The 19,431-nt window shown below is 22.2% G+C and overlaps 1 long non-coding RNA gene across 1 annotated transcript in view; it reads left to right on the top strand.

Annotated features, from left to right (window-relative positions):
* LOC111640418 overlaps positions 1–18,834 on the top strand; it is a 55,815-nt gene extending 36,981 nt beyond the window's left edge. Inside the window, exon 4 of the long non-coding RNA XR_002759269.1 lies at positions 18,800–18,834. This is a non-coding gene — a long non-coding RNA (uncharacterized LOC111640418). The remainder of the gene's footprint in view (positions 1–18,799) is intronic.
* The last annotated feature ends 597 nt before the right edge of the window (positions 18,835–19,431 follow it).

Raw genomic sequence — 19,431 nt, forward strand, 5'->3', positions numbered from 1 at the left:
TATTTATTTATTTAAAATTTTATATTTTAGAAAATTTTATTAACTTTTATGTAAGATTTAAAAAAAAATAAAATAAATTTATTTTACAAAACATTAATAATAATATTAAATAAAATGAAGTTATCTTTTCGAATAGAAAATTGAAGTTTCTTAAAAAGCTTTTTCTTCAAAAAATGTCACATTCAAGATTAAAAGCTAATTTTTTTTTATTTTTTTCTACTTTGAAATTTTCTGGAAGCAAGATAACCAAAAAGCTACTGTATTTTGAAAAATGACGTTCATACTTTATATGACTTATGACATAAGATATTATGTCAAGAATTTTTATTTGTTTATATTTCATATAGTGCATAATAATAATAGTCTAATATATACTTGTAATATATACTCTAAACAATATACATATAATCTTTTTATTCAAATACGATGATTGTTATGTATATTTAAAAATTAAAGAATTGACTTATATATATATATCGATTACTGTTTAATATTTTTTTTTAGAGTTTCAAAAAGATAAGTGTAAATAATAATGTAATAAGCTATAAATATGAAAATGTTTGTTTATTTTTTACAATATTAATTCAATTCAGTTTAAATTGGACATATAAATTGTAATTTACATTAGTGTATTGTAAAAATCGTATAAATATGTTTTGATTTTTTTACTGTCAGAAATAAATTGAATCATAATAAATTCAAGACAAAAGAAACTTTCTTTACTTCACTGTCCCCGGCTGAACAAATTTCCTTTGTGATTGGTGTTTTCAGAGAATGTACATTCGGAATTCCAAATGCTATTGTATTTTCTTTCATCAGTTTTTGACATTAGTTTGGTAGTAGGAATTTATTTCTAATCATTCGAATTTTTGCTGTTTGCATTTTTTATTGTTGTACTTTTAAAGGGGATTTTTATATTTACAGAATAATGTATAAAATATTTTATATATTTTAATCGTTTTATGAAGAAAGTCGAATATTTGGTTTTCTCAATGAGAGTCATTAATGCTGACTTTGAATCGCGCACTGTAACAGTTTTATCACTTTGAACAGTAATGAGTAATAGACTGTTCAGTCTTTTAAAAAAGACAGGCAAAAAACTTCTTGAAAAACAGAAACTTAATGACAAGTTAAACATTTTCTTTCCTATTCGAGTAGTAAACAGAACAGATTCGTTCTCATTTCGCTTTTTTTATTTTTTCAGTAAACACGGATATTTTAATCTCCTATTGGGTCGTTTAATGAAATCGCTGAATAATGACAATTTTAAATTTAAAAAGAGTATATTTAACGAGAAGAAAATCAAACCTAACTCTATTTATTTTGATAAATTTTAAATAAAAAAGTTTTAGCATTTTCGTTCACAATAATTATAATTTAGATTTTTTTTATGATTACTTAGTTGTTGAACTAACTATTGTACAGCAGAAAAAAAAACATATGTTCAATAAAGTTCTTGTAAATCCCTAAAAATCCACATTTGAGCTTCGAATTGATTTCGTAATATGTCTACTTGAAAGCATTGACGTTATTTTTCACCGTTTTGTATCGTGTAATCTATACGAGATTATCAATTCGTCTTGAAAATCGATACTTTAACATTATATGTTATGTAATTTCTAAAGCGTTATTTTAATTAACGAATATATTAATAAATTTAATTGTCACAGTTAATTTCCTGTAACATTATATAGGCCCTATACAATGGCATACAATAAAAATAATAGTTATTTTTTATTTATTCAGCTTTGTATATAAAATTATATAAAAATAACATCAACCAACTCAATGAAGATTAAAAGATAAATTATTTTTCTTCAAAAGAAACTATTACAAAACAATTTTATAAATAATAACAGGGGTAATTCAGTTTTTGTATTATTAAAATTTTTTCAAAGTTATAAGAATATAAAATTATAAATGTATTTATCAGTATCTTAAATAATTAATGTTCTTCAAATTAAAATTATTTAAATTAAAATTAATTTAGCAAATGTTACTTTTTTAATATTATTATGTGAAATATTAATTATCCGTTTTTCTCATGTTTTTATTCAACATAAAAAATTAATTATAACTTCAAAAAACAATTATCTTAATGAAATTTCTATTTTTATTTTAGTAATTATTTCAATATAATGATTAAAGTATAAATTTTTTAAATATTTATCTTATGTATATTTTGAAATATTAATTTAAAACTGTCAGAATTATTCTCTTAAAAATNCAAATACTATGATTAGATTATTTACAATGTATCGGTTTAAAAATAGTTTAAGGGTAACCTATAATTTGCATTGACTGAAACTATTCTTCAAAATATTTATTTTATTTCTATTCGTATGAAAGTAGAATATATATATATATATATGATCAAAACTTGAAATCAGAAACAGAACAAAATCTATACCAGGGTTTCATTTTCAGTAATAATATAGATTGTTGTTCCCGTTCTATTTCTTGCACTTTTTTATCTTAAGCCATACTCCCATTTGGAAAAACTGAAGTGTGGAGTCGATAGTTCTTTGAACCCAATTTTTGATGTTATCGGACATCGAATAATTACTTTCAAAAGTTCTTTGGAAATTATTGATTTATTTGTAATAACTTACTTTTTGTTACATTTAGAAACATATTTATTGCAGGAATTTTAAAGTTTTCTGCTGTTTTAAGTTCTCGTTTTAGTAAGCCAATAATTTAAAATTATTATAGTTTTAATGTGTAAATATTAATAGAAATTTCAATTTATTCGAAAAATAATTAATTAAATATGTTATAGATATTTAGTAAAAATTTCAGATAAAGAAACAATTATACGAGTATATGGTTTCACTCAACGCTACAAAATTTTAATATTTTCCAACTTTAAATAGATCATAATCTTAAATTTAGCTATCCGAAACGTTAGTGTTCTTAAATTTGCATTCATCAAACAAATGAATTAAATTGCAGTTACTTACCTCGAACAGAAAATTTATAATGAAATAAATTTATACAACGTAAATTGTCTTTTTAAAAATTTATTAAGCAAATGGTAAATTTCTATTTTGATTATATTATTAGTAATTGTAATTATTAAATAATCGAGAATTTTAATTATCCTTTTAACTGACTAAAAGATGTATTAACATAAGTTTATAATAAAAAGAATAAAGGCATATTTCAATGGGATCATATAAATTTCAGAAACTTTACTGAAAATATCTCAATACGAGCTTTAAGATAATCTTTTCTTGAATTTAATATCTTTATCCAGAATCAGCTGCAAATTTAGACTTTATTTTTACAATTTCCACGTTCATAAATTTTGTTTTGAATTGTGAAATATCTAGATTTTTAAGTACTTCTTTGTTTCTTATACATAAATTCAGTATTCTTAAAGTATCTGAAAGTTATCCTCGAATGTAAATTTGAATCATATAAACATATTCCCGAGATTCTCCATAAGACTTTTAGATACTTAAAAATGTTTATAACAATAAGTCATTTAACATCTTCATAAGCGAAACTAATTTATAAAACTTAAAATGTTACAAATATTACTTTATAAATGTGTAATCAAATTTTAATTATATTATATATGTCTACTTTAATATGCATTATTAAATCGTTGTTATATATAAAAAAAATATCTTATATTTTGTTTTTACACACATCAGTTTATTGTACTTTGTAATATTATTATACAGTTTTAATCTTTTTAGTTATTAATGTCATAATATTCTACAAATGTAAATCCTCTTACATTTGTTTGATATTATTATATTAATTATCTAAATTATTTCAATTTGTAATCATCTTAAAATAATCCTTGGTTTAAACTATTTAAATAAAAAAATCTCAGAGATATTTTTAAAACATTCTCGTACAGTTACATTCAGAATATTGCTTTAAAAACATGAATATTTAGAGAATAAAACTTTTAAAGTTCATTCACGATTTTAACAAAATTTTGAAAGAATTACACAAAGATGTACAGTGAGGATTATTTATTTTCTATTGTTATCGATGCTAAAATTCGTATTAAAATTAAATGAATTTCATAATATACATTTTAAAAATAATTTATGTATTTAAAACGTGAAAGATTTAATGTAAATTTTAAAAATATAATTTACAATGAAGTAAATCTGTTGTAAATATGCAACACAACTCTTTAATATTAATTCTAAAATTATTTGTTAAATTATTTCCAAAAATAAATTAATATCGCAAAATTAAGTACTTTTACAAACTTTTTCTTAGAATTTGATTAAATATATCAAATCGTTAAGTTTTTACAGATCACTTTTAGAATTTAGCTAGCGAATTTCGTCTAACCCTTACTTAATAGTTTCCTGTAAAATGCAAAGATAAATCGTTACACTAAAATATTTTNATTTTATATATTTTAATCGTTTTATGAAGAAAGTCGAATATTTGGTTTTCTCAATGAGAGTCATTAATGCTGACTTTGAATCGCGCACTGTAACAGTTTTATCACTTTGAACAGTAATGAGTAATAGACTGTTAAGTCTTTTAAAAAAGACAGGCAAAAAACTTCTTGAAAAACAGAAACTTAATGACAAGTTAAACATTTTCTTTCCTATTCGAGTAGTAAACAGAACAGATTCGTTCTCATTTCGCTTTTTTTATTTTTTCAGTAAACACGGATATTTTAATCTCCTATTGGGTCGTTTAATGAAATCGCTGAATAATGACAATTTTAAATTTAAAAAGAGTATATTTAACGAGAAGAAAATCAAACCTAACTCTATTTATTTTGATAAATTTTAAAAATGAAAAATAGACTGATCAACATTTACTAATTACGTTTTTATACTTTAATTTAAAAAACACTATTAAATAATAAAAAGTCAGTTTCCAATCATACTTCAATGGATTTGTTATTCTACTAGTATGGATTCTTTTCTATTAGTGGTATTTTCCGTGACGACAAATACTATGATTAGATTATTTACAATGTATCGGTTTAAAAATAGTTTAAGGGTAACCTATAATTTGCATTGACTGAAACTATTCTTCAAAATATTTATTTTATTTCTATTCGTATGAAAGTAGAATATATATATATATATATGATCAAAACTTGAAATCAGAAACAGAACAAAATCTATACCAGGGTTTCATTTTCAGTAATAATATAGATTGTTGTTCCCGTTCTATTTCTTGCACTTTTTTATCTTAAGCCATACTCCCATTTGGAAAAACTGAAGTGTGGAGTCGATAGTTCTTTGAACCCAATTTTTGATGTTATCGGACATCGAATAATTACTTTCAAAAGTTCTTTGGAAATTATTGATTTATTTGTAATAACTTACTTTTTGTTACATTTAGAAACATATTTATTGCAGGAATTTTAAAGTTTTCTGCTGTTTTAAGTTCTCGTTTTAGTAAGCCAATAATTTAAAATTATTATAGTTTTAATGTGTAAATATTAATAGAAATTTCAATTTATTCGAAAAATAATTAATTAAATATGTTATAGATATTTAGTAAAAATTTCAGATAAACAAACAATTATACGAGTATATGGTTTCACTCAACGCTACAAAATTTTAATATTTTCCAACTTTAAATAGATCATAATCTTAAATTTAGCTATCCGAAACGTTAGTGTTCTTAAATTTGCATTCATCAAACAAATGAATTAAATTGCAGTTACTTACCTCGAACAGAAAATTTATAATGAAATAAATTTATACAACGTAAATTGTCTTTTTAAAAATTTATTAAGCAAATGGTAAATTTCTATTTTGATTATATTATTAGTAATTGTAATTATTAAATAATCGAGAATTTTAATTATCCTTTTAACTGACTATCCTGTGGGAAGGAAATAAGACAGCAGCAATTAATCTTTGCGAAATCGCATGCATGTTAGGTTATTTAGGAGATTATTAACACTAAATGAGTTTTCATTCACTCTCATAATGAAAAAGTAATAGATACGCCGCATAGTTAAGTAATGTAGTTAATATCTGCTGGTATGTGCATAATTTGAAAATTAGAAAACTTTTCGAATCATTTTTATTATTTGCTTTCTTTTTTTTCTGAGGCAAATCAAAAATTGAGAAAGTTTAACTTAATAAAAGTTCTTGTTCTACAAAAAAAAAGAACTTCTCTAATTTTTGTTTTAACTTCTATCAAAGTGTTAAATTTTGTTAGTAACACAATACTTCCGGAAAATGTTTAATAAAATTTTAATTTTATTAAACTTTTCAACTTCATTAAACTTTTCAAAGGATCAAATAAATTCTATTAACAGATTATATCATCAGTTTTCAGAGTTTAGTAATTTTGACATATTTATCTAATAGAATAATAATAGATCATCGTAAATCTTAACACCGGTCGTTTATTATTGACGGTATACTGTATGTTAATTAATATACTATATAATAATCCGTATTTAACAATGGATTTAAAGATTTCATTCAAACTGCTCAAATTACACTTCTAATATGTCAAATTAATCTACGGTGAAATTAACGAACAAGACGTAATCCGCTGTTGGTGTGTAACAGTCGGTTATTGCACTTATCCTGGCTGTAATAAATCTTATAATAATCAGAATTCTTCAAATTGTCTCAGTTAAGAAAACTAATTTAGCTTAGTTTCCTAAGCTGTTCTGTGATTTACAATGAAAATTAATAGTTTGTCATCTCTTTCCCTTCTGTTTTACGATTGAAATAAAATATTTTTAAGTAGATATCTGTTGTACAACCACGTACACTTCATTAAATCGTTCGCAAGCGAGTGTGAACCATACATTGGAGCTTGATTTATTTAACCTTTGCCTGGAATAGTAATATTTCATATTAAATTTTAGGCTATTTTGTTAAATTATTTCGTACAAAATATTAAAATCATTATAATTAATAAGATAAATTTGCTGTAATAACAAATAAACCATATTAAAATTTGTATTATATAATTTTGCTTATAAACTATTTATTTATTATGAGTTGTTTAATCCCAATTATTTGTTCTTTAATACTATTACATATTTATTAGTGTAATTAAATAATTTAATTTTAATACATTGTATAATAAAGATAAAAAAATTTAAATTTTTATGAACTAACTCTTGTATTTTTCACGAACGTTGAATGCTATTTAAATAGGACAAGTTGAATAGCCAAATTGTCACAATACCAAGGTTAATTCCCTAAAGATTGTCCTTACCTTACCAAATAAACACAAGCTCATCCCTTATTTGTACGAAACAACAGACCATGACAACTGTCTCCATAGTAACCATCTCATGGGAAACGACTTGGAGGAAACAACTAATGGTGAGCACTGCTACCTGTACTATTCTTAGCAACATGGTTTTCCTTATTCGTTGCATCCTTTTATATGGATTTATTATTTCAGATTGTTTACACATTTATTGTAAGAGCAAAATATACATGAATCATACAGAAGTTATTTTCAAATAATCGAGACAAATAACATCAGTTAACAGTTTAAGAGGATCGAAAGTTATTCTCATTTAACATATTTTGGAATGGATGTTAATGGAAATTTTTATCCTTTTAGAGTAAAATGATAAACACTATAAATACTACAAACAACTATTTTTATACTAATGGAGATTTAGAACTTTTGCCCTAAATTTAGTAAAGATATTATAAAAAGATTTTAATCATTCCCATTACATTATGCTGGATTTTCGTTCAAATCCAATTTTTAGTTAATAGAAAATTTTATTTTTTTATGTTTCGCAAGAAATACTTTTAATGAGATTACCTCCTTATTACTCAACGGGGAATTACACACTGTTAAACATAATTAGAAGAAAGTATATTTATGTCGGAAGTGGATTATAAACAAGTGTTAACAATGACATATTATATACAAGTGCATTATCATTCTGAACTTATTTTAGAAGACTTGTATAGAGGAATGTTACAGCTTCTTATAGCCGTTTTATTTGCTAACTTTATTTATTGTTAGTTAAAAAATAGATATAATTTATTGTGTAATAATTTAAAATAATAGACTATTTTTTTATGAATGAAAAATAAAAATAAATAAAACATTTGCTTACTTTGTAGGAAAATTGTCATTTTTCATTTTCTTAAAAAATATAATTTATTTTTTACATTAGATAACATAGTTTTATTTTTTACTTTTTTTGACTTGAATAAATTATTTTATATTAAAAATATTCATTTTTTATTTTATATAAAATATAATTTTGCTATTTATTAATAGTTTTCCTGCTACTAGCTTTTTTTTATTTATTTTATTATTCTTTTCATCAACAATGTCCCAAGTGTATTGCTTAGTTTTCTTTTTATTTTAATAAATCTTTTGTGTAGTATCTGAAATAAGTAAATTTTTATTAAATTCTGTTATTCTATATTGAAGATATAGCTCTAAACATTAAATAAAAAATTGAATACTTTATTTTCATATAAACGAAAATAGATTCAAAATTTAATTCACATTCAAAATTAATAGGCAAGAATAATTTTTAATAAATTTATTTTGACAAGGAATAGAGAAAGTTGTTATCATAGCATAAAGAATAGGAAAATAAAATAAAATGCATACAAGTAATAGTTGTAAACACGAAATAAATAATGCACTGAGAATTATTTAACATAATTTTGAATTTGAATAACATTTGCTGAGTAAGAAAACTTCGTTAAACTATTTCTTAGCTATAATTTTAATGTGAAAAATAGCTTCCGTATATAGAAAAATAAGTAACTTTTACAATAATAAACAATATTATTTATAAATTAGAAATATATAGTATATTATATATATACTGAATACACTACTTTTTATTTATTTTTATTCATAAATCTTGTTCGATTTGATATACTTATATAAATATACGAAACGTTCTTATTGAATATAAGAAGCTTCGTATATTTATATAACTATATCAAATCGAACAAGATTTTATAATACGAATATATTTAAATATTCGATAAAAAATTGTTTGTAGAGAAGTCTCTTCGAAAAAGAGAATCGGAAAGTTTTATATAGTAGTCATGTCAGATGATCGTTCGTACAGTTAGATTCTTTTTCCCTTTCCTATAAACTATTTGTATTGATTTCCATACAGAGAAATAACATCTGATTTTTTTAACAATTTGATACATAGTATTTCACTAGTTCTCAAATAGTACCAATTCTAAAGGAAAATATTCTGTCAACTATACATATTTATAGAAATGAGATACTTTTATAGACAACTTTTCACCAGTTGTGAAGTATTTCGGTTAGTGTAGCTATTGAATACCGCCTGTAGTGTATTCGACAACAATTTCTTGGTTTCGATCTGAAATCGGCTTTATACAACAGTTAAGACTACCAACAAGAGAGTTATCGAACTTGGGACTATCCAATTTTTCCTATCTCGTCCACCTATCGTTTATCATTCAGTGACGACATAGCAGGTATTCCCAAAGAGATTTGGTATTTTCGATATAAGTCTAATACCTTCTAAAGAAACGATTTTTATGTTCCTTCTGAATATAATATATTTTTAAATGTAAATAAACTGGATAAAAGATCTTCCTATTCGTTTTATATAAAGTAAGCAAGATCTACTTTAAAAAACCGTGGTGTATAATAGTCTAATTCTTCTGAAACTTTTCAGAACTAATACATATAATTCCTTTAGATACATCGTGAACAAAACATATTCAAAGTATATTTTTGTATTTATAAAATAATATAAAAATGTTAATTCCTGGTGTAATTGAAAACTTATTGTAAGATTTAATATTATGAATATTAATCTTTATTATCATAAAGGGTGGGCAATTACAAATATTAAAATATATGTAGTGTATACAATATACCGACAGTATAAAATTTAATATTGAACTATCAAATATAGTTATAGAATTCCTACTGATATTGAATTTTCTTTACAAGAAAATTACAAACTTTTTTATTGTAATTATTCTTTTTAAACTTTTAATTACAGCTCAAAATTTAATTGATAAAATTTACATTCTATCTGTTAAAGGTAAAGTTAGAAAGTTTTAATATCTTAGTCTTTTTAACTAAAGTTGAAAGTAGCAGTTTTTTTTCAATTGAGTTACCAGAATTTTGATATTCTTTAATGTTCTGGAAAAGTAATTCGAGCAATTTTTTCGATTCCTAATCCAAAAGATCGCATGTCCCGATCGTTAGTAAAATTTCCTATTATAAATAGAATGATTGATTATCTATTGAAATAGTATTTCGTAAAAGATAATTTTAATTTATTTACAAATGACAATTAAATAGTTTAAAATATAATTAACTAAATTTTAAAGGTAAGGATTTAAAAAAAAGAAAAAAATTTAATCCTCTTAGTTGATAGAAAATATTTTTTATTTTTATTCTGTAATTTATTTATAAGTTCTAAGAGCTTCTTTAAGCAGATGTTATGTTTTTTAATATCAACTGCTGTGTAAGTTCAGTTTCATTTAATTTCTGAGATTTCAAATGCATGCGATCTAAACTTGTTTCAAACTTTTGAAAAAGTAATGTAGTTTTATAAAATAAAATTAAAAGGGAAACTTTATCCTTCATTCGAATATTTGAATTCATAATTTCTACTCCCAAATCAATATCGAATTATTATTCTGAATTTTGTCGACTGTGCGAATTCTCTAGAAAGCACTTCAGATTATTTTTTTCGAGCGAGCTACTAAATAGATTTTAATAAGAAAATTGTGTAATAATTATTTCGTTAATAATAAATACAGTATTTTAAAAAAGTGATGAAATATTTAATTAATTTTGAATATGTTTTTGTTAAACTGAATCGAAAATAATTATATATAGCCTATATATAGATCTATGTAATTTTCGAAGTGTCAATTGTCTATCTATCACGCTCTATTTCTCAACAACTATTTCTCATCGAAACTGTAGTTGACACTATGAATTTCCGACTTATTTTCAAAGATATCGTTGGAAAATTATTTTCCAGATTTCCTTTATTTAAAACGAAATGATAAATTATTGTATACTGTAGACCTACTCATGATCGTTATGTAAATACAGAATTACGAACAACAAAAATTAAATATTTAAATATTATTCTTAAATAAGTGAATTCATGATTCCGAAAAGTATCAAGAATAAACTGAATTTAAAAAATACATGACATTTACCATCATGCAAGAAAGACAGACATATAATCAGAAAGTTATTCAAGTTTAAATATAGGATTTATCCTTGTATAAAGATATTATATGAATTGTAAATGAACATAAAATGCTTTATTGAAAAGAAACTTACGAAATGTCTTCTTAGGCTGCATATTTTTTAAGCCGAAATATTTGTTTACACATATACAAACTTGTATTTCACATTGGGTACGTATTATACCTTGTATCGTCAACAAAACGAAAGCTATATGGTCTGCCTTAAATCCCATTGTGGACGGACCTAACTCGTAATGGGGTCGTCTAGAAAATGGATGAGAAAGGGGGAATCGATGACCTAAACTAAACTATTACTCTTTATCAGAAATTTATTTGTATATGATAGTTAAATTATTTTCTTTCTTCCTCAAAAATTTATTTAAAAAATATTTTCAAAACTAATTAATTAATCGTTTTATTTTGAACAATTTTCTAGTAATATATAATCGTAATAATATTGAATAGTAGAAAACGTCAAAATTAAATACACGCGGTAGTAATTGAATGTTTATTTTGTAAAACCCTGTTATATATATATATATATATATATACAAATATATANAGCAAAACTAAATAAATGTTACTTGAATATAAGACATATAAGACAATATTGCAGAATTGCCAACAGTTCCATTAAAAATTTTGTAAATTTTCAAACTTTAAAGTGAAAATTTCAAACTCGAGTTTTCAAAACAAAAATTAATACTTTACTTTTCAATTTTTAATCAAAAAAGTAATTTCTTTGTTCTTTATTAATTTACATTTCTTATTAAAAGGAGATTAAAATAACCTTGATTAATAATCAATTATAATTCTGATTAATGATATAACTAAATCAGTGATCAGAATTGTCATTGATCAACTAATATTACTCAACTTATATTGAAAACTTCTTATATTCTATGATTCATGTAAGGAAATATTTTAATGATTTTAATATATTAATATACATTTCAAAAGTAGCTGAATGCAGTTACACAAACATAAATCTTGAAAGAGCGCCTCGGATACCAAAGTTTCTTATAAATCAATCGAATATAAATTATGTTTCAAAAATATCTTCCATAGATGATCATTTATATCCTACAAGAAATCATTATTAGAAAATTTGCCAAATCGTATAAATTATAAAAGTTAGCTATAGAATTTTAGTTCGTTTTTATAGGTTTAATTTCACAAAGTTTTATGATCATTTGAGATATTTTTAAATTATAAACTTTCGAAAGAATTAGCTTATAATAAATTTCATTTTAATATGTTTAGATTTAATAATAACAAAATTAATATGCTTAGTAGGCCTACATGAATAGCTTTTACTGTTTAGTTATGTGTACTCATTTGTTATCTGTATACTTACTTCGTGTATAAGACCTACTCATGATCGTTATGTAAATACAGAATTACGAACAACAAAAATTAAATATTTAAATATTATTCTTAAATAAGTGAATTCATGATTCCGAAAAGTATCAAGAATAAACTGAATTTAAAAAATACATGACATTTACCATCATGCAAGAAAGACAGACATATAATCAGAAAGTTATTCAAGTTTAAATATAGGATTTATCCTTGTATAAAGATATTATATGAATTGTAAATGAACATAAAATGCTTTATTGAAAAGAAACTTACGAAATGTCTTCTTAGGCTGCATATTTTTTAAGCCGAAATATTTGTTTACACATATACAAACTTGTATTTCACATTGGGTACGTATTATACCTTGTATCGTCAACAAAACGAAAGCTATATGGTCTGCCTTAAATCCCATTGTGGACGGACCTAACTCGTAATGGGGTCGTCTAGAAAATGGATGAGAAAGGGGGAATCGATGACCTAAACTAAACTATTACTCTTTATCAGAAATTTATTTGTATATGATAGTTAAATTATTTTCTTTCTTCCTCAAAAATTTATTTAAAAAATATTTTCAAAACTAATTAATTAATCGTTTTATTTTGAACAATTTTCTAGTAATATATAATCGTAATAATATTGAATAGTAGAAAACGTCAAAATTAAATACACGCGGTAGTAATTGAATGTTTATTTTGTAAAACCCTGTTATATATATATATATATATATATATATTTATTTATTTATTTATTTATTTTACACTATAAATCATTTAATTGTAAAGCATTTCCTGTTTTATATCTAAAAATAATGATTTGTAATTTGACGTATAATAATTTTACATCGTGTTTAATAAATATTCATAACATTACTACTGTGTAAGGCATTAATTTATCTTATTATTTTTTCCTCTCTCAATTATTATTTTTTTTCAGTCAGGTGTAAATTTAATCTGCATTTACGTCATATTTATTATTGTTTATTCTATTTCTAATTTATCTAGGCTTAATAATATTTTTATTATAAAAATTATTTATAAAATTATTTTGTGTTTAATTTATTTTATTAATATCGACTTATTTCCGTAAATTATTCTATTTTAATTTTAATTTTTTCTTTGTTTTTTAAATTAAATTTTCATATAAAAATTAAAAGCTTTAAAACATATTTTTTCTTAAATAGTTTTATTATTTCTATATTAATTTAAATGCAGTTACACAAACATAAATCTTGAAAGAGCGCCTCGGATACCAAAGTTTCTTATAAATCAATCGAATATAAATTATGTTTCAAAAATATCTTCCATAGATGATCATTTATATCCTACAAGAAATCATTATTAGAAAATTTGCCAAATCGTATAAATTATAAAAGTTAGCTATAGAATTTTAGTTCGTTTTTATAGGTTTAATTTCACAAAGTTTTATGATCATTTGAGATATTTTTAAATTATAAACTTTCGAAAGAATTAGCTTATAATAAATTTCATTTTAATATGTTTAGATTTAATAATAACAAAATTAATATGCTTAGTAGGCCTACATGAATAGCTTTTACTGTTTAGTTATGTGTACTCATTTGTTATCTGTATACTTACTTCGTGTATAATTTTATAAGATTTTAAGTTTCAATTTAAGATATATTTTATTTTAAAAACTGGTTGACGGATTTACGCATTAGTAAAAATACGTAGAAAGACTAAAATATCTTCACTCTCGCCATGTCCGATCACAGGGAACAACAATCTACTATTGAAGAGACGACGACCTAAGATATATTTATAATCTAATAAAATTATAAATATACCTTGTATTTATATATTATTTTCCTAAATACCCTTTAATTACAAAACGTTATTCACTTTATTTTTTAAATGGTATATTTTATATATTGTTTAATAAATTTGAATAAAAGTTTGATTTATATATATATATATATATATATATATACTGTAATTTAATTTGTAAAGAAAAACGTTATACCTTCTGAAATATTTGATTCTCGTATAAATAATTAGTCAAATTAATGTAAATTAGAGAATAGTTAAATAAAGTTTAGATTACTTAAATATTCTATTGATATTTGTGTCAATGAAAACTATGCCTGCAGGACCGAAATAAACTTAAAGGTACAGTACTTAAACACTAATTGTTTTATAGATTTAAATAGAATTTTTTTAAAATTATTAATAAAGGCTCGATTTTTACGTAAAAGATATAGTCAATTAATCTAAAATAATATGTACTAAAAGTTTATTGTCATTTATTACTCATTTCAATTCTTTCTCTTTTACGAAAAAGAATCAGAACGTGTAATTTTTATATAACAGCAATTATTAGTTGTTTTTATATTGTATTATAATTATCAGGAAAATGTTTACATTTTCAAAAATATATTAAAAATTTCTCAGAAGTAATGCATTCTTTTCAAGAACCATTATTTCTCTTCAATATTATTTAGCATATTTTCTTTATTTTTCGTCGCTATTGATTATTGTTTATTTCTTTCGACTGAATAAATAAGATAAATACAAGAAACGATTTTTTGTAAGGGTTTTCTTTTATTTTATATTAAATTGAGTAATGAATTACTTCAATGAATCAGTCTTATTTCTGATTAATCTTTAATTCAATTCAATCCTCAACAAAGATGAGAAACAAATATTGACAGACTGAATTCGGATTTTGAGATCAAAGAACAGAAAATTTTCTTTTAGAAAAATTTCTATTTTTTTACTTTTTATTAAATGATGAAAGCTTTTTTCCAATCTCTGATGTTTTCAGAACTATTTTTTTATTTTTTATTTTTTTATTTTAGCAGGCAGAGTCCATCTCACTAGTTGCAACGTTATTAAATCAGAATAATCATTTGAATTAAAACTCGCACTGTAGCATTTGAATATTGTGAAAAAATCTCTTACTTTATGTCAGTGTATTGAAGAAATACTCATAATTAAAGTTTTTTTATTAATTTTGTTTTATATAGTTAAAAAGTGAGATTAAATCATTCAAAGTGTTGATATTACATTTTTAAAACTATCTGTAATGTGTTTACTGTATTTAAGTTAATGAAGACCACTTATTACTTTTTAATTTAACGTTTTTTGTTTCAGTCGATTTAATAAAAACTTAATGCTTTAAAACATGAAAAAGCTATTATTAAATATTTTCAGTACAAGCAAAACTAAATAAATGTTACTTGAATATAAGACATATAAGACAATATTGCAGAATTGCCAACAGTTCCATTAAAAATTTTGTAAATTTTCAAACTTTAAAGTGAAAATTTCAAACTCGAGTTTTCAAAACAAAAATTAATACTTTACTTTTCAATTTTTAATCAAAAAAGTAATTTCTTTGTTCTTTATTAATTTACATTTCTTATTAAAAGGAGATTAAAATAACCTTGATTAATAATCAATTTTAATTCTGTTTAATGATATAACTAAATCAGTGATCAGAATTGTCATTGATCAACTAATATTACTCAACTTATATTGAAAACTTCTTATATTCTATGATTCATGTAAGGAAATATTTTAATGATTTTAATATATTAATATACATTTCAAAAGTAGCTGATAAAATATTCCTTATATTTTAATTTTGAACTAAGTTTACATTTTGTTTTGTATAGTCAAGTATTAAATAATTATATTGTGTAAAGTTAGAATTCTCATTGATGTAAAATAATGTATTTTAAATCGAAGCAACAATTTAGGTAAGGAATTTGGAATTATTGCTAAAATATTAAACAAATCGGAAATTTTCCATTTATTCTATGTAATTCCTTTCACATCTATTGTGTTACTATAGAATGATATAATTTCTTGTTGTTCATTGTTATTTATTCTTAATTGTTTTCTTATATTGTCTGTTTTTGGAAGCTATTAGAATATCTTTTTAAATATTACGCTTTATTTTTAATCTATGTAATAGTAATGTTAACCTTTATCACTCATTAAATGGCACGAATACTCCATTTGGCAGCTAAATTATAAAAAGCATTCAGATTATAAATATCTATATTTTCTAGGGAAAATGTTTACTTTATTAGAACAATGAAGGTATTTCTCATAATTAATTACTGTACAATATTTTAAAAAATTTTATAATGAAAAATCATAAATTATACATTTCTGTGCGGCTATCCCAACATTAATATTTTAAAAATATAAAGTGAAATTGCATAAAAATAAAAAAATCACAAAATATCAAGTATATCAATATATTTAGAGTAATTTTTTAATCATTATTTAAAATTTCTATATTACAATTTTAAATACTCACATATAAATCCTAAAATAAAAAATATTATTCGATATAACTATCTTAGAAAATAGCAGAAAAATGAAAAATTTTCTTAAATCAAAACCGTTTTCCTACTAAATTTCGGATAAAGAAGACTTAAAGATGCTATTACATATTAGCAAAGATCGATTCCAAATGGATGTCTGAAACTAAAATTCGTTAAAAAAACAGATGTAGCTATATTTACTTTCACTTATATAACCAATTTTTCGTTCAAGAAATCTCATTTTTTCTTCAAAAATTATTATTATTTCTTAAGCATTAAATTTGGCAAAGAACACTATATTAAAAAATTTTTTTAGTTTTTCTGTTTTGTCATCTAAAGATAATTATATTAAGTAATGATTCATTGTGTATGAATCATTATTTATACCTTTTACATGTACTGTATATATATTCTAAGTATAAAAATCTTTTACATTATCTAGAAAAATGTTTAAAAATATAAGATAAATAAATGTAAATGATCAATTAATGCTTTAGAAAAGGCATAGAAGCAATTACTTACATTAATAATGTACTTAATCTATTTATGTTAATATAGTAATGAAAGCCTTGAGCATCTGGATTACGGTTACGTCACTCCTTTTGATATCTCTTTCTGTATTTATTATCAAGTTGAACTTAAAATGATATATTTGAAACAGAGTTTCAAACAGAAATTGGAATTGTACTTATGGATATGCTACTTTCATAAATTTAATTTTTTTATAAATGAAAAACAAACATAACAAATATAACATATATTAAACAATATATATTGTTTAATATATTTATATGCATTTTGTATATATTAAAGTACATAGAAGTATAAAAATGAAAACAAACTCTTTCTTAGAATTGCATTATAACTTTATATTGTTTCTTTTTTGCACACCAACAATTTATTGTTATATTGATTATTTTAATAAAAATGACAATATTAAGAGATTTTCTAGTCTTATAATTAATAGTTTATTCCAATCTTATCACTATTTTTTTATATAAATAATCATGCAGACACATTCTTTATTTCAGCATAATACATGTTATTTTAGATAATAATATACAGCAATGAGATATTAGAACGTTTCTTAAAAATTATATTGTATATACTAGTATATTGTATTATATAACTTATATATGTATATATTACATAATACAATATATATCAAATATAATTTTTAAAAAACGTTCTAATATCTCATTGCTGTATATTATTATCTAAAATAACATGTGATAACATGCTGTATATTATTATCTAAAATAACATGTAAAATAACATTATGCTGAAATAAAGAATGTATCTACATGATTATTTATAAACAAAATAATAATAAGAATGGCATTAAATATTAAAAGAAATTTATTGAAATTTTCCAGTCTTATGTAGGCCTAATTATTAACGTCATTTTTGATGAATATAATCAATATAACAATGAATGTTGGTATGTAAAAAAAGCAATATGTAGTTATAATGCAATTGTAAGAGATGTGTTTGTTTTCATTTTTATATATGCTTTAAATAAATCCAATTTCAAAAGAAAATTTTAAAGTGGCTTTCATTAGTTTATTTCAATTTAGTTGAATCTTTAACATAAAATGGAAACTACCATATTTTCTATTTTAAAATTGAAATTTTTAGATATATTTGCATATTTTATCATTCTGATTTATAAAACTCCTTTTAAAGTTTCTAATGTCTTTTTTTTATGTATTTATGAAATAAAATTTTGTTTTTTATAACCTTATTTTCAAATAAATTTTCGTATGCTTATTCTCAATAAATTGTTTTTATTATTATTTTTATTTAAAATTGAAAATATTTAAACATTATAATATATATATTATTAAACTATTTCATTTGTAATTATAAAAACAAATTTATATATTTATTATGTTATCTAACATTATAAAAGTTAGATATTTATATGTCTAATATTTTATTAATTTTCTATGTAAATGTTTTCTATAACAAGAGATGAGATAGCTGAGATTCTTTAATCATCCCCACGTGAGTAACTTGTTTATCTTTTATTGTTTCTTTGAATGTTGTAATTTTGAGTGGAAGAATGAGTTGATTGCTTCCTTCATTGTTGTTGTTACTTTCATTCTGCAGAAAGAATAGATGATGGGCTAAGTATAGCTCTTCATTAATTATAGAAATTCTCAAATAAAAAAATAAAAAATTGTATTATTATTTTTAATGATTCGTTTCAATGTTTAAATTATATTGAGTTATATATATATATATACATACATAATAACTCGCTATAATCTGAAAAATATTGAATTTCTTTATTTTGTATTTCATTTAATCAATATATGTCGAAATATAATTTATTTCGACATATATTGATTTTTATATATTAGACTATTTTATTATAAATTTTTAATATCACATATAAGAACTTTTACAAATAATAATCACCAGTATTATTAATTTAGTTATGATATATATTTAAAAAAATCAATCAAATAATTATTTTTTCGCAATATTAATTCGTTTCTAAAATGTAATATCTTCTTTTGAATAATTGATAGGTTTATTTTGATAAAAGACAAAACTTAATTTTATAATAAGTAAAAATACTAATAGTGTAGTTTACGT

This window comes from Centruroides sculpturatus, unplaced genomic scaffold (assembly GCF_000671375.1).
Source record: "Centruroides sculpturatus isolate CEXI.00-Female unplaced genomic scaffold, Cexi_2.0 scaffold148, whole genome shotgun sequence".
NCBI lineage: Eukaryota > Metazoa > Arthropoda > Arachnida > Scorpiones > Buthidae > Centruroides > Centruroides sculpturatus.